At 44.1% G+C, this 12,621-nt stretch overlaps 1 long non-coding RNA gene across 1 annotated transcript in view; it reads left to right on the top strand.

The window, feature by feature from the left end:
- Window positions 1–4,606: 4,606 nt before the first annotated feature.
- LOC140206853 (uncharacterized) overlaps window positions 4,607–12,621 on the top strand; it is a 28,284-nt gene continuing 20,269 nt past the window's right edge. Inside the window, exon 1 of the long non-coding RNA XR_011888407.1 lies at window positions 4,607–4,655. This is a non-coding gene — a long non-coding RNA (uncharacterized lncRNA). The remainder of the gene's footprint in view (window positions 4,656–12,621) is intronic.

Below are 12,621 nucleotides of genomic sequence, written 5' to 3'. Positions count from 1 at the left end.
GATGAAGGGAAGGGAATCAGCAGCGACGCGTGGCCATGAATGACAGAGTAGCAACATTTGGAAGCTGATTGAGAGATAACATCTTTCGGTTCACTGACTGATAACACAAACAATACCTGTGGTGAGATGCTCCACTGGTGGAGGAACATGTGTGTGTTGGGAATGGTTTTACCTGTTGAGGGAGTTGTTCCTGATTGTTTATCCTGTAATATTATATCTGGATGGTTATTATGGATTGTCCTATCTGAAATCATGTATTGATTATCATATAATGTGTTAGATTTTGACTGAAAGTGGATCAGGCTTGAATTTATGGTGCCGTTATGAAGTGCTGGAGGGCATTCATGAGTTTGTATTTTAAATCAAGATTTTGATGAATGATATTTACCACCTGATTGTACCTTTGTAAGTAATCAGATTGAGCTAAACTGCTGCAGGATCCTGAGATGTGTTGGATTGTGTCTGGTTTCTCTTGGCATTTTCTGCATTTACTGCCTTGTTTGTGTGTATTTCATGTCTTTTTTATTTTTATTTTCCTTTTGTTAACCACCTTGTCCTGTATTTCTGCAAGGAACCCCTCTGTTTCTGGAAAGAGGTCTCCAACTCTCAGTCAGGTGCTCGATGCTTCCTTGTCACCATCTCGTCTGCTCAGGTCATTGGGATGTCCCCCATGGAGGGTCATACTCATTCCACTGGTTAATGTTTTCTTCCATAGTGATGATTCATTTCTCTGAGTTGGTCTCTCATTAAAATTTTCTGGTCTGAATTTCTTATCACGATTGCATATACACACATGGAGCGTTGAATCCTGTTCATTTTTGATGGAAATATATACCTAGAAGTTTTATCTGACTGTTGTGTGATTTTTTTTTTCATGTGTGTTTTTTCTCTTCCTCCTTCTGTCCAAGGTAGTGTTAATCTAAGTGGGTTGAGTTTAAATAGTCTTTTCTAAAGTTGTCATTTCAGTTCTTATTTATCTTTGTAAATTTTACTGATTGAAATGGGACCAAGATATTTTCATTAAAAAGTCAGTGTCGGTATTGGTGAAACTGTTTATTGCCTTTGTTGTATTTGTCAACTATTCAGCTCTGTTTGGCAGGTTTTTTTTTCAGCCTTGAACTAAATTTTGTCAAAGGTTTTCTCGATTTTGCACTACTTTCTATTGTATTTGCTTGTTGATTTTCCAGATACGTGGGTGTCAAGAGTCCCAAAGAAGGGTCTTGGCCCGAAATGTTGATTCCCATCCATAGATGCTGCCTGACATGCTGAGCTCCTCCAGCACTTTGTGTGTAGTTCTCTAGATTTCTAGCATCTGCAGATCCTCTTGTTTCCCAGATACTTGTATGTTTCCCGAAATAACAAGCCGGTAGTTGGGTTGCGTGGCTCTGTTGGTAAAATATTAAATAAAATCATTAGAAAGGGGTGGCAAAGGGCTGGAAGGTGTAGAATCTCTGTGGGTACAATTAAGGAACAGCAAATGTAAAAAAAAATCCCTGATGGGAATTGTATAGAGACCCCCAAACAGTAGTGAGTATGTGGTCCACAAATTACAATGGGAGATAGAAAGTGCGTGCCAAAAGGGCAATGTTACAATAGTCATGGGGGATTGTCATGCAGGCGATTAGGAAAATTAGGATGGTGTTGGTCTCGAGGAGGAATTCCTAGAATGCTTACAAGAAGTTTTTTTTTTAGAGCAGCTCATGGTTGAGCCCACTTGGGGATCACCTATTCTGGATTGGGTGTTGTAATGAACCGGTATTAATGCGGTCACTTAAGATCAAAGATCCCTTAGGGGCAAGTGATCTTAATATAATCCAATTCACCCTGACATTAGAGAAGGAGAGTCTGAAGTTAGATGTGGAATAAAGAGAATTTGAGAGCAAGAGAGAAGAATTGGTCAAAATTTAATTTGAAAAGAACATGGGCAGGGATGAAAACAGAGCAGCGATGGCTGGAATTTCTGGAAGGAGTTGGAAAGGCACAGGATATATAAATCACAAAGAGGAAGTAGTATTCTAAAGGTGACAAAACCGTGGCTGATAAAAGAAATCAAAGGCAACATAAAGTCCAAAGAGAGGGCATAGAGCAAAAATTACTAGGAAGTTAGAGGATTAGATTAGATTATGAGGACACTCAGTCCTCATTTATTGTCATTTAGAACTGCATCCATGCATTAAGAAATGATACACTCCTCCAGAGTGATACCACAAAAAAAAACAGGACAAACCAAAGACTAACACTGACAAGACCACATAATTATAACATATAGTTACAGCAGTGCAAAGCAATACCATAATTTGATAAAGAACAGACCATGGGAATGGTAAAAAAAAAACAGATGCAAAGTTCCCATCGACTCCCAATAGTCCTGATAGCAGGCGGCAGAAGTGAGGAACTCTCTCTGTCATAAACCTCCAGGCACTGACAACTGTTGATGCATTGGAAGCATCCGACCCCAGCCGACTCTGAGTCCGTCTGAAAAATTCGAGCCTCCAACGAGCCCTTTGACACCAAGCATCCAGCACCATCTCTGCCAAGCACCTCGACTCCATTCCGGCCGCCGAGCGGCAAGCAAAGCCGAGGACTCCGGGCCTTCCCCTCCAGAGATTCAGCACCACACAGTAACAGCGGCAGCAAAAAAGGCATCTCAGAAGTTTCTCCAGATGTTCCTCCGTTCTCTCACGTCTGTCTCCATCAAATCAGAATTGTGCACAGCACCCTACTTGACAGATTACAGATATCATTCACTGGATTGCTGCCATCTTCTCCTCCTCCAAGATTGGGAAGCTTTTAAAAACCAACAGGATGCAACTAAAATAATTAAGAAGGAAAAGATGGAACACATAGGTGAGCTAGCCAGTAATATTAAAGAGGATACCAAATTTTCCTTCAGGTACATGTAGTGTAAAAGAGAGGTGGACGTGGATATCAGACCACTGAAAAATGATGCTGGATGCAAGATCATCCAGCAAGTTGCTCCATCTACTTGCCTTTTCCCCATAACCCTTGATTCCCTTACTCTGTAAAAACCTATCTGACTCGATCAGGTTCATGAGGGACTGTTGCTGCCAGATTCTGCAGTTCTTGCGGCTGTTCATCGCACCCAGGACTGAACCCTGGTCACTGAGCATTGGAGGAGCCTGTTCTGCTGTTATAAGCTTTAAACTAGACCAGTGATTAACATCGTGGATCTGTGAAAGATAAATCAGTTCTGTGTCAAATCCCGTGTCACAAGTACTTACTCTCTCTACCACACTCACACTGTACACTAGAGAGGCCACTCAGTCCATCTGGTCCCTGCCCATGTTTCTGTTCCATATTTTAAAATCCATCTCTGACGTTCCTCTCTCTCTCTCTCCCTGTGATGATGAGTTGGAACTAGTCACCACTCCATGGGAGAAGAGATTTCCCTTGAATTTTATAGAATCATAGAAATCTGCAGCACATTACAGGCTGTTCAGCCCACAATGTTGTGCCACACCATGTAACCTGCTCTGGAAACCGCCTAGAATTACCCACAGGTAGCCCTCTATTTTCCTAAGCTCCATGTACCTATCTAAACTCTTAAAAGACTCAGTCGTATCCGCCTCCACTACCGCCACTGGCCGTGCATTGCATACACCCACCACTGTTTATGTAAAAGCATTACCTTTGACAACTCTCTTGCAAATACTTCCAAACACCTTAACGCTATGCCCCCTTGTGTTAGCCATTTCAGTCGTGGGGAAAAAAGCCTCCAGCTATTCCACGACCAATATCTCTCATCATCACCTGTATGGATTTCCTGCATGACTTTCTCTAGCTTGAATACGACGATGAGCTCAGTGTGGTTTTGACATTCCCCAGGGCTCCAGACTAAGGTGGTTAAACTTCTTCCCTGCTCTTTTGAACGTTTTGTGTCATTTTCACTCATTTCAAAGGACTGTGCTTTAGACAGCTGGGTTGTTGCAATGCACCTCTAAAGTCTAACAGCAGACTAGTGAGTGAATCTTCGATGGAGCAGAGCCAGAAACCAAAGGGTTGCCAGCCTGAGTCAGGGCTTTGGAGCTCCAGAGAGATATGGGGTCTAGAGTTTACGAGGAGGAGGAGGAAGAGGAATCAGGCCCACAGGATGTTCCTACAGATGAAAGATCAGAAACATTTGGAAACTGATTGAAAAAAATGCAAAACACTGGAGGAAATCAGCAGATCAGGCAGCAAATGTGGAGAGGAATATCTGGACAACGTTTAGGCCGAGCCCCTTCAGCATGCCTAGACTGTATACTCTGCTTAGTTACTGTCTGAACTGCAGAGTTCCTCCTGCGTTTTGTGTGTGTGCGTCTCTGTATTTCCAGCAACTGCAGCTGTGTTTTATATCTGCCTTTGTAAGAGGATTGTACATACAGTTTGATATTGTGTGTATTGTTTATGGGAGCCGCTTTCTGCGCTAAAACAGCTGCTGAGGTTTCTATATACACAAAAAAAAACTGAGGTATGGACATGGAACCGGTGGTTGCCGAAACTATTAACGGCACCTTGTTTACGTCGCCGGCGCTGAAGCACCGCTCAAATGCGCAGGCGTAAAGGTTGATTAGATTTGCAATATCACGCATGCGCGCAGTACACAATAGCCCTCAGGATCATGGCTGCAGGATCGGACGCAGGATCGGATGCAGGTAAGCGAGTATCTCGGGGCGATTATTTTCAACACCGACTGAGGGAAAATTGTTGTGACCTGCGGGCGCCGTGGCCCACAATCCCGGGACAGTCCTGCTCTCTTCCCTCTCTCTCAGCCCCACCATCCGTACACGAGCCCCGGGGAGCTTCCGGCTGATGAGGGAATGGGAACTGATGGATCTCTCAGACAGAGCTGAGCTCCAGCTATCTAAATGCAAGGATTGGGAACTCGGGGAAAGGGAACAAAATCTTTTACATCAGCAGTTGAGAAAATCACCTTTGTTCTAATTCCAATGACAAACAAGAGAAAATCTGCAGAAATCCAAGCAAAACGCAGAAAATGCTGGAGGAACTCATCATTAGTACTATTTTTCATAAATGCTGCCTGGCCTGCTGAGTTCCTCCAGCTTTGTGTGTGTTGCTTGTTTTACCTCCTCTTGTTCTGGACTTTTCTACCCGCGAGGACATGTTTTGACCCATTCTCTCTGGGTACATAATGGTATCAAACACCTTTGCCCTGGGCAACAAGTAGCTTTCACATCACAAATCTGCCAGACTCCAATGAGACAGACGACTGCCCTTCCCTTCTTATTCATTGGCATTGCCATCAATGAGTTCACCACCGTCAGTCACCTGGGAGAGGGTTCATGGGAAATATTTATGTACAATACAGAAACTGGTGTTACCTGTGTGTATCGTGACAATGCAAAAGTTGCTGGAGAATTTACAAGTGGGAGGAAGTGGAGTGATATTTGGAAATCTGACTTTTTCAAGCATCATTTAGCAAGAAAATCACATATAGGCGGTGTGCAAAAGCTCTGGTTAGAAAATCCTTCATTACCTGCTATAGGCCTGCTACATAGGTTGTGTGAGAGTGCAGATGAACGTGATCGAACCCAGAGGAGATCAAAGTTCTTATCGCCAGTGATTTGCTTGCTGTTGAAATGAATAGCTCTCTATATAAAATACAGTTTATACATGTTGTTGTCACTGGGCAAGAATTGTACAGCACAAGATTTTTGCACACACTGGTCATTACAAATTAGAGGGGACATTGGTGGGAAGGAGGGGAGAACTACAGTGTCCCTGATACCCTCACATACCTGACTCCCTGTAACCCTGCACGTTAGGGAGTTGGAGCTGGAAATGGATGAATTCCGGATCATTCGGGAGTCGGAGGGGGTGATAGATATGACATGAAGAGAGGTGAGTTACACCCAAGATGCAGGACACAGGAAACTGGGTGATGGTCAGGAAGGGGAATGAGGTTAAATAGCCATCACTGAGTACTCTTGTGGCCAACTCCCACAACAACAGGTAGACCACGTTAGAAACTGTTGGCAGGGAATTAGCTGGCACAGGAAAGTCAAAGGGCTGATAGGGGATTCGTTAGTTAGGGGAACAGAACTAGAAGGGGACTAATATCCTAGTGGTCATGCTTGCTAGTGCTAGCGGATGTTAAACTGAAGTTGCAGGGCGGATGGGAGCCTGAATACCAGAACAGATAGTGGAGTCATTGAATTGAATTGACTTTATTACTTACATCCTTCATATACATGTGGAGTAGAAATCTTTATGTTCTGTCTCCATCTAAATGTGCAATTTATAGTAATTTATAGTAAATAGTATTTAAAACAGGACAGTCAGTATAATATAGAAATACAATTTTATCAGCATGAATAAATCAGTCTGATGACCTGGTGGAAGGAGCTGTCCCAGAGCCTGTTGATCCTGGCTTTCATGCTGTGGTACCGTTTCCCAGATGGTAGAAGCTGGAACAGTTTGTGGCTGGGGTGACTCGGGTCTTCAGTGATCCTTCAGGCCCTTTTTACACACCTGTCATTGTAAATGTCCTGAATAGTGGAAAATTCACATCTACAGATGCGCTGGGCTGTCCGCACCACTCTCTGCAGAGTCCTGCGATTGTGGGAAGTACAGTTCCCATACCAGGCAGTGATGCAGCCAGTCAGGATGCTCTCAACTGTATCCCTTTAGAAGGTTCTTAGGATTTGGGGCCCAATCCCAGACTTCTTCAACCATCTGATATGAAAGAGGTGTTGCTGTGCTCTTTTCAAAACACAGCCATGTGAGATCCTCGGTGATGTTTATGCCGAGGAATTTAAAGCTGTTCACCCTCTCAACCCCAGATCCATTGATGTCAGGAAGAGTTACCCTGTCTCCAGTCCTCCTGTCGTCCACAATCAGCTCCTTTGTTTTTGTGACAATGAGGGAGAGGTTGTTTGCTTGACACCAGTCAGATGTTGTTCAGACTTCAGACAAAGTCAGCAATGAGAAGGTTGCGCATGGTGCGACAAATATGCTGAGCTGTGTTTATCAAATGCAAGAAGCATCGTAGGAAAGCCAGATGAGCTCAGTGCATTGAATGGTGATATTGTTACCATTACTGGGAGTTAGTTGCACCCAACAGTCTGAGAGATTGAGAGGAACACATTTACAGAGAGATCACAGACTATGCCAAGAAACAAAGTTTGTTAACTTTCCATATATTGACTGGGAGACTCCCATACTGTGAAAGGACTAGATGGGGTAGAGTTTGTCAAATGTGCCCTCAGTTAATAGAATTCCTGACATGGTCATGTGCAATAAGCTGTTAGGAAATGATCCAGGGCTAGTGACGGAAATTAGTGTATGGGAACACTTTGCATCTAGTGATCACAAAGCCATGAGATTCCAAGTAGATATGGAAAAGGAAAGATCCGGACCATGGGTTGAGATTCTAAATTGGAGAAAGGTCAATGTTGATGGTATCAGGAAGGATCTAACAACAGTGGATTGGGACAGGCTGTTTTCTTGCAAAGGAGTACTTGGTAAGTGGGAGGCCTTCAGAAGTTAATTCTTGAGGGTGTAGAGTTTGTATGTGCCTGTCAAAATAGAAGTTGAAAAGTAACTGGTGCAGGGAACCTTGCTTTTCCAGAGATATTGAGGCCCCGGATATCTTGTTCCTCTAAGTGCCTCACGCTGCTGGGTGCAACCAAGACTCATTAATGACTACAATATCATAATTCCACGCCTGAGCTCATCCGTTTTCTTTTTTTTGTTGTCTTCTGTTGGTTTCTGAAAGCTTTCCAATAGTTTTTATGCTATGATTTGCCTTCTCTTTGGCTTTTATGTTGGCTATGGTTTCTCATTTCAGCCACAGTTGTGTCCTCCTGCCTTTCCAATGCTTCCACTTTGGGATGTATCGATCACTCAGCTCCCGAATTGCTCCCAGAAACTCCAGCCATTGCTGCTCCTTTGTCATTCCCAACAGTTTTCCCTACCAATGAAGTTTGGCCAGCTTTTCTACAATAGAAACAGGAAGAAGTTCAGTACAGAAACATGTCATTAGGCCCATCTAGTAAATGCTGAAAAACCTTTTAAGCTGACAAATGCAAAGACCTGCACCAGGACCAAAGCCCTCCATACCTCTACCATCCAGGTACCTATCCAAACTTCTCTTAAATGGTGAAATCGAGCTGGCATGAACCACTTGTGCTGGCATCTCATTCCACACTCTCACAACCATTTCAGTGAAGAGGTTTTCCACAGGTTCCCATTAAATTTTCGTTAAATGTGGGAGGCACTTACCCATGACCTTTGCTTATAGTCCCACCCAACCTCAGTGGAAAAAGCTGCTTGCATTTACCCTATCTATACCCTCATAATTGTGTATACTTCCAACAAATCTTCAAAGCAATGTATGATTTCCTTGTTTATGTTTAGAGCCTATTTTAGGTGTATAAGATGAGGGGCATTGATCATGTGGATAGCCAGAGGTTTTTTCCCAGGGCTCAAATGACTAACACGAGGGGACACAGGTGCTTGAAAATAGGTACCAAGGGGAAGTCAGGGGTAAGTTTTTGACAGAGTAGCTTGTGTGTGGATCGCACTGCCAGCAGTGGTGGTGGAAGCGGATATAATAGGGTCTCTTAAGAGCCTCTTAGATAGGTACGTGGAGCTTAGAAAATTAGAGGGCTATGTGCTAGGGGAAATTCTCAGCAGTTTCTGGAGGAGGTATCATGATCGGCACAACACTGTGGGCCGAAGGGCCTGTAATGTGCTGTAGGTTTCTATGTTCTACGTTAAACAGCGGAACAACATCGACTGTTCTTTTCAATCCTCTGGTACCTCCCCTTGTCACTAAGGATGACTTATTTATCTCTGCTAGGAACCCAACAACTTCTGCACTTACCTCCCGTAGCATCTGAGGGAGCACCCTGTCATGTCCTGGAGATTTATCTACCCTAATCTGCCTCAGGATAGCAAACATCTCCTCTTCTTTAATCTGCACAGGGTCCATGATTTTAATGCCGCTTTCTAACACTTCCATGGACTCTGTCCATCTCTTGAGTAAATAGAGATGAAAAAAAAATTAAGATCTTCCCCATCTGCTTTGTTTCCACACATGAATTGCAATTCTGGTCTTCCAGAGGACCAACTTTGCCCCTTGCAATCCTTTTGCTCTTAATCTGTCCATTAGGATAATGCTTCATCTCCGCTGTGAGGGCAACCTCATGCCTTCTTTTAGCCATCTTGATTTATTTCTCATGTGTTCTCTTGCATATCTTACACTCCATAAGAAGCTACCTGCCTATCCCTGTTCTGCAACTCCATTTTGTGCTTCACCAGGGTCTCAATATCTCTTGAAATCCAAGGTTCCCTGCAGTTTCTATGTTTACCTTTTATTCTGACAAACACATACCCGCTTTGTACTCTCAAAATTTTGCTTTAAAGGCCTCAATTTACCAAGCACACCTTTGCCATAAAGCAACCTGTCCCAGTCCACAGCTGCCAGATCCGAGTGTCATAATTCTAGGATTTGTTCCATGCCCTGAACACATCCGCCTTTCCTACGCTGCTCCTTGTATTGAAATATACAGGGCTCAGCATATTCACTGCACCATGCTCAACTTTTTCATTCCTGACTTTGTCTGAGGGCTGAACAACATCTGTCTTCACAACCCCTCCACTAGATCAATAAAAAGGAGGTGCATACCAGGTACAGGCAGATAGGAACAAATGGGGTACTTAAGAAGTACAGGAAATTCAGGTGAACACTTATGAAAGAAGTAAAAGAAGGCATGAGGTTGCCCCAGCAGACAAGGTGAAGGAGAATCCTCAGGGATTCTGCAGATATGTTAACAGCAAAAAGATTGCAGGGGAAAAATTGATCCTCTGGAAGATCAGAATGGTAATCCATACGAGGACACAAAATATATGGGGGAGATTTTACTGTATTTACTCCAGAGAGGGACACAGTCATTAGAAGTGAGGCAAAGCAGGACCCTTTGTGGACCCTGTACAGATTACAGAGGTGGAGATGTTTGCTGTCTGAAGGCAAATTAGCATGGATTCTCAGGGCCTGTGAATTTGTTCCCTGGGACCTACTGGAAGACAAGTGCAGAAATTGTCGGGGCCCATTCACAGATATTTAAATCATCCTTAGTGACAGGAGAGGTACTGGTGGATTGGAGGGCAACCAATTTTGTTCCGCTGTTCAAGAAATGCTCTAAAAATAAACTAGGAAGTTACACACTGGTGAGCCTGACATCAGTAGTGGGAAAGTTATTGGAACATATGTGCAGGAACCAGATATGTAAGTATTTGGATAGATGTGGACTGATTAAGGATAGGCAGCATGGCTTTGTGCACGGTAGGTCACGTCTACCCAGTCTTATGGAGTTTCTCGAGGAAGTTATCAGGAAAGTGGATGAAGGCAAGGCAGTGGATGTTGTCTACATGGACTTTAGCAAAGCATTTGACAAAGTCTCATATGGGAGGTTGGTCAAGAAGGTTCAGTCACTCAGCATTCAAGATGAGATAGTAAATTGGATGAGACACTGTCTTTGAGAAATGCCAGAGTGTGGTAGCAGAGGGTTGCCTCTCTGACTGGAGGCCTGTGACTCGTGGTGTGCCACAGGGATCAGTGCTGGATCTGTTGTTGTTTGTCATCTATATCAGTAATCTGGATGATAGTGTGGTTAACTGGATCAGCAAATTTGTGGCTGACACCAAGATTGGTGGTGTTGTGGACAGTGAGGAAGACTATCATGGCTTGCAGTGCGATCTGGACCAGCTGGAAAAATGGTTTGAGAAATGGAGAACGGAATTTAATGCAGACAATTGCGAGGTGTTGCATTTTGGTAGGACCTTGATCTTACACAGTGACTGGTAGGGCACTGAGGAGAGCTGTAGAAGGAAGGGATCTGGGAATACAGGTCGATAATTCACTGAAAGTGGTGTCACAGTTAGATAGGGACGGAAAGAAAGATATTGGCATGTTGGCCTTCATAAACCAAAGTACTGAGTACAGGAGATGGCTGTTTTGTTCACGTTGTACAAGACATTGGTGAGGCCTAATTTGGAGTATTGTTGCAGTTTTGGTCACCAACCTGCAGGAAAGATGCAAAAGAGGTTGAAAAAATTCAGAAAAAATTCACAAGGATGTTGCCAGGTCTGGAGGACTTGGGTTATAAGGAAACATTGAACAGGTCATGGCTTTATTCCTTGGAATGTAGAAGATTAAGGGGAGATTCGATGGAGGTATACCACAGTTATGAGGGGTATAGACAGGGTAAATTAAAGCTGGCTTTTACCACTGATATTGGGTGAGACTACATGAGTTAAGGGTGAAAGGTGTAACGTTAGGGGGAACATGAGGGGAAACTTCTTCACACAGATGGTCATCCGGGTGTGGAATGAGCAGCCAGCACAAGTGGTGCCTGGAAGCTCAATTTCAACATTTAAGAGCTTCGTATCGGTACCTGGATGGTAGGGGTATGGGAGTAGAAAGTTTGAATAGCTCGGCACCAGCTAGATGGGCCAGACATGTTTCTGTGTTGTTCTTTTCTATGACTGTGAGAAGAATCTTAAATAATACTGATATTCACTCTCAAAGTTGCTGGTGAAAACAGCAGGCCAGGCAGCATCTCTAGGAAGAGGTACAGTCAACGTTTCGGGCCGAGACCCTTCGTCAGGAGAATTCCTCATGTTTGTGCTGATATTCACTGTAATTCCATTTAGCAGCTGTGCAGACCAACCATACATCTCAGTAGGAGATATTTACATGGCGTTAAAACTGTGGCACTTTAAATTAACAGTACATAAAAGAAAATCCCAGCTGCACGTCAAGAAAGGCTATTTGTGTGAGAGTGTTTCAGTTACTGTGGGCCCAGGCGCCCATGCAGCTCAGTGGGAACAGGGAATAATACCAATGGAGAGAGTCAAACTGAGCCAGGTCACAGATTGGAGACAGCAGAAATGCCCCATTCTTATATAGACAGAAAAAGCATCAGAAAGTTTGTTGGTCATCCCAGATACCAGCACAGTGCCCAGTTAGAAGATGATTTCTCTCTCCAACTTGGGTTGAACTTCACTGTAACAGTGGGAGATCCCATTCATCTGCTCAGACAGTGGGTTGGATTGACTCGATCATTTGAACTGAAGGTACATCAGCAAGTTCACACTGGGCAAGGCTGTTCATCTGTTCTGTGTGTGAGAAGCGATTCAGTCGGTCTTCCCACCTGTGGACACACCAGTCAGTTCACACTGGGCAGAGGCTGGTCATCTGCTGAATTTGTGGGGAAGGATTCACTCGGTCATCTGACATAATGGCTCACCAGCGAGTTCACACTGGGGAGCGGCCATTCACCTGCTCATTGTGTGGGAAGCGATTCACTCGGTCAGCTAAACTGAAGGTACATCAGCGAGTTCACACTGGGGAGCGGCCATTCACGTGCTTATTGTGTGGGAAGGGATTCACTCAGTCATCCACCCTAATGCTGCACCAGCGAATTCACACTGGAGAGAGGCCATTCACCTGCTTAGACTGCGGGAAGGGATTCACTCAGTCATCCACCCTACTGGCACACCAGTCAGTTCACACTGGGGAGAGGCCGTTCACCTGCTCAGTGTGTGGGAAGGGATTTACTCAGTTATCCACCCTAATGGTGCACCAGCGAGTTC

The sequence above is a fragment of the Mobula birostris genome, chromosome 13, assembly GCF_030028105.1.
Source record: "Mobula birostris isolate sMobBir1 chromosome 13, sMobBir1.hap1, whole genome shotgun sequence".
NCBI lineage: Eukaryota > Metazoa > Chordata > Chondrichthyes > Myliobatiformes > Myliobatidae > Mobula > Mobula birostris.
The sequence above is the reverse complement of the archived record's forward strand: the minus strand, read 5'-3'. Positions and strand labels throughout refer to the sequence as shown.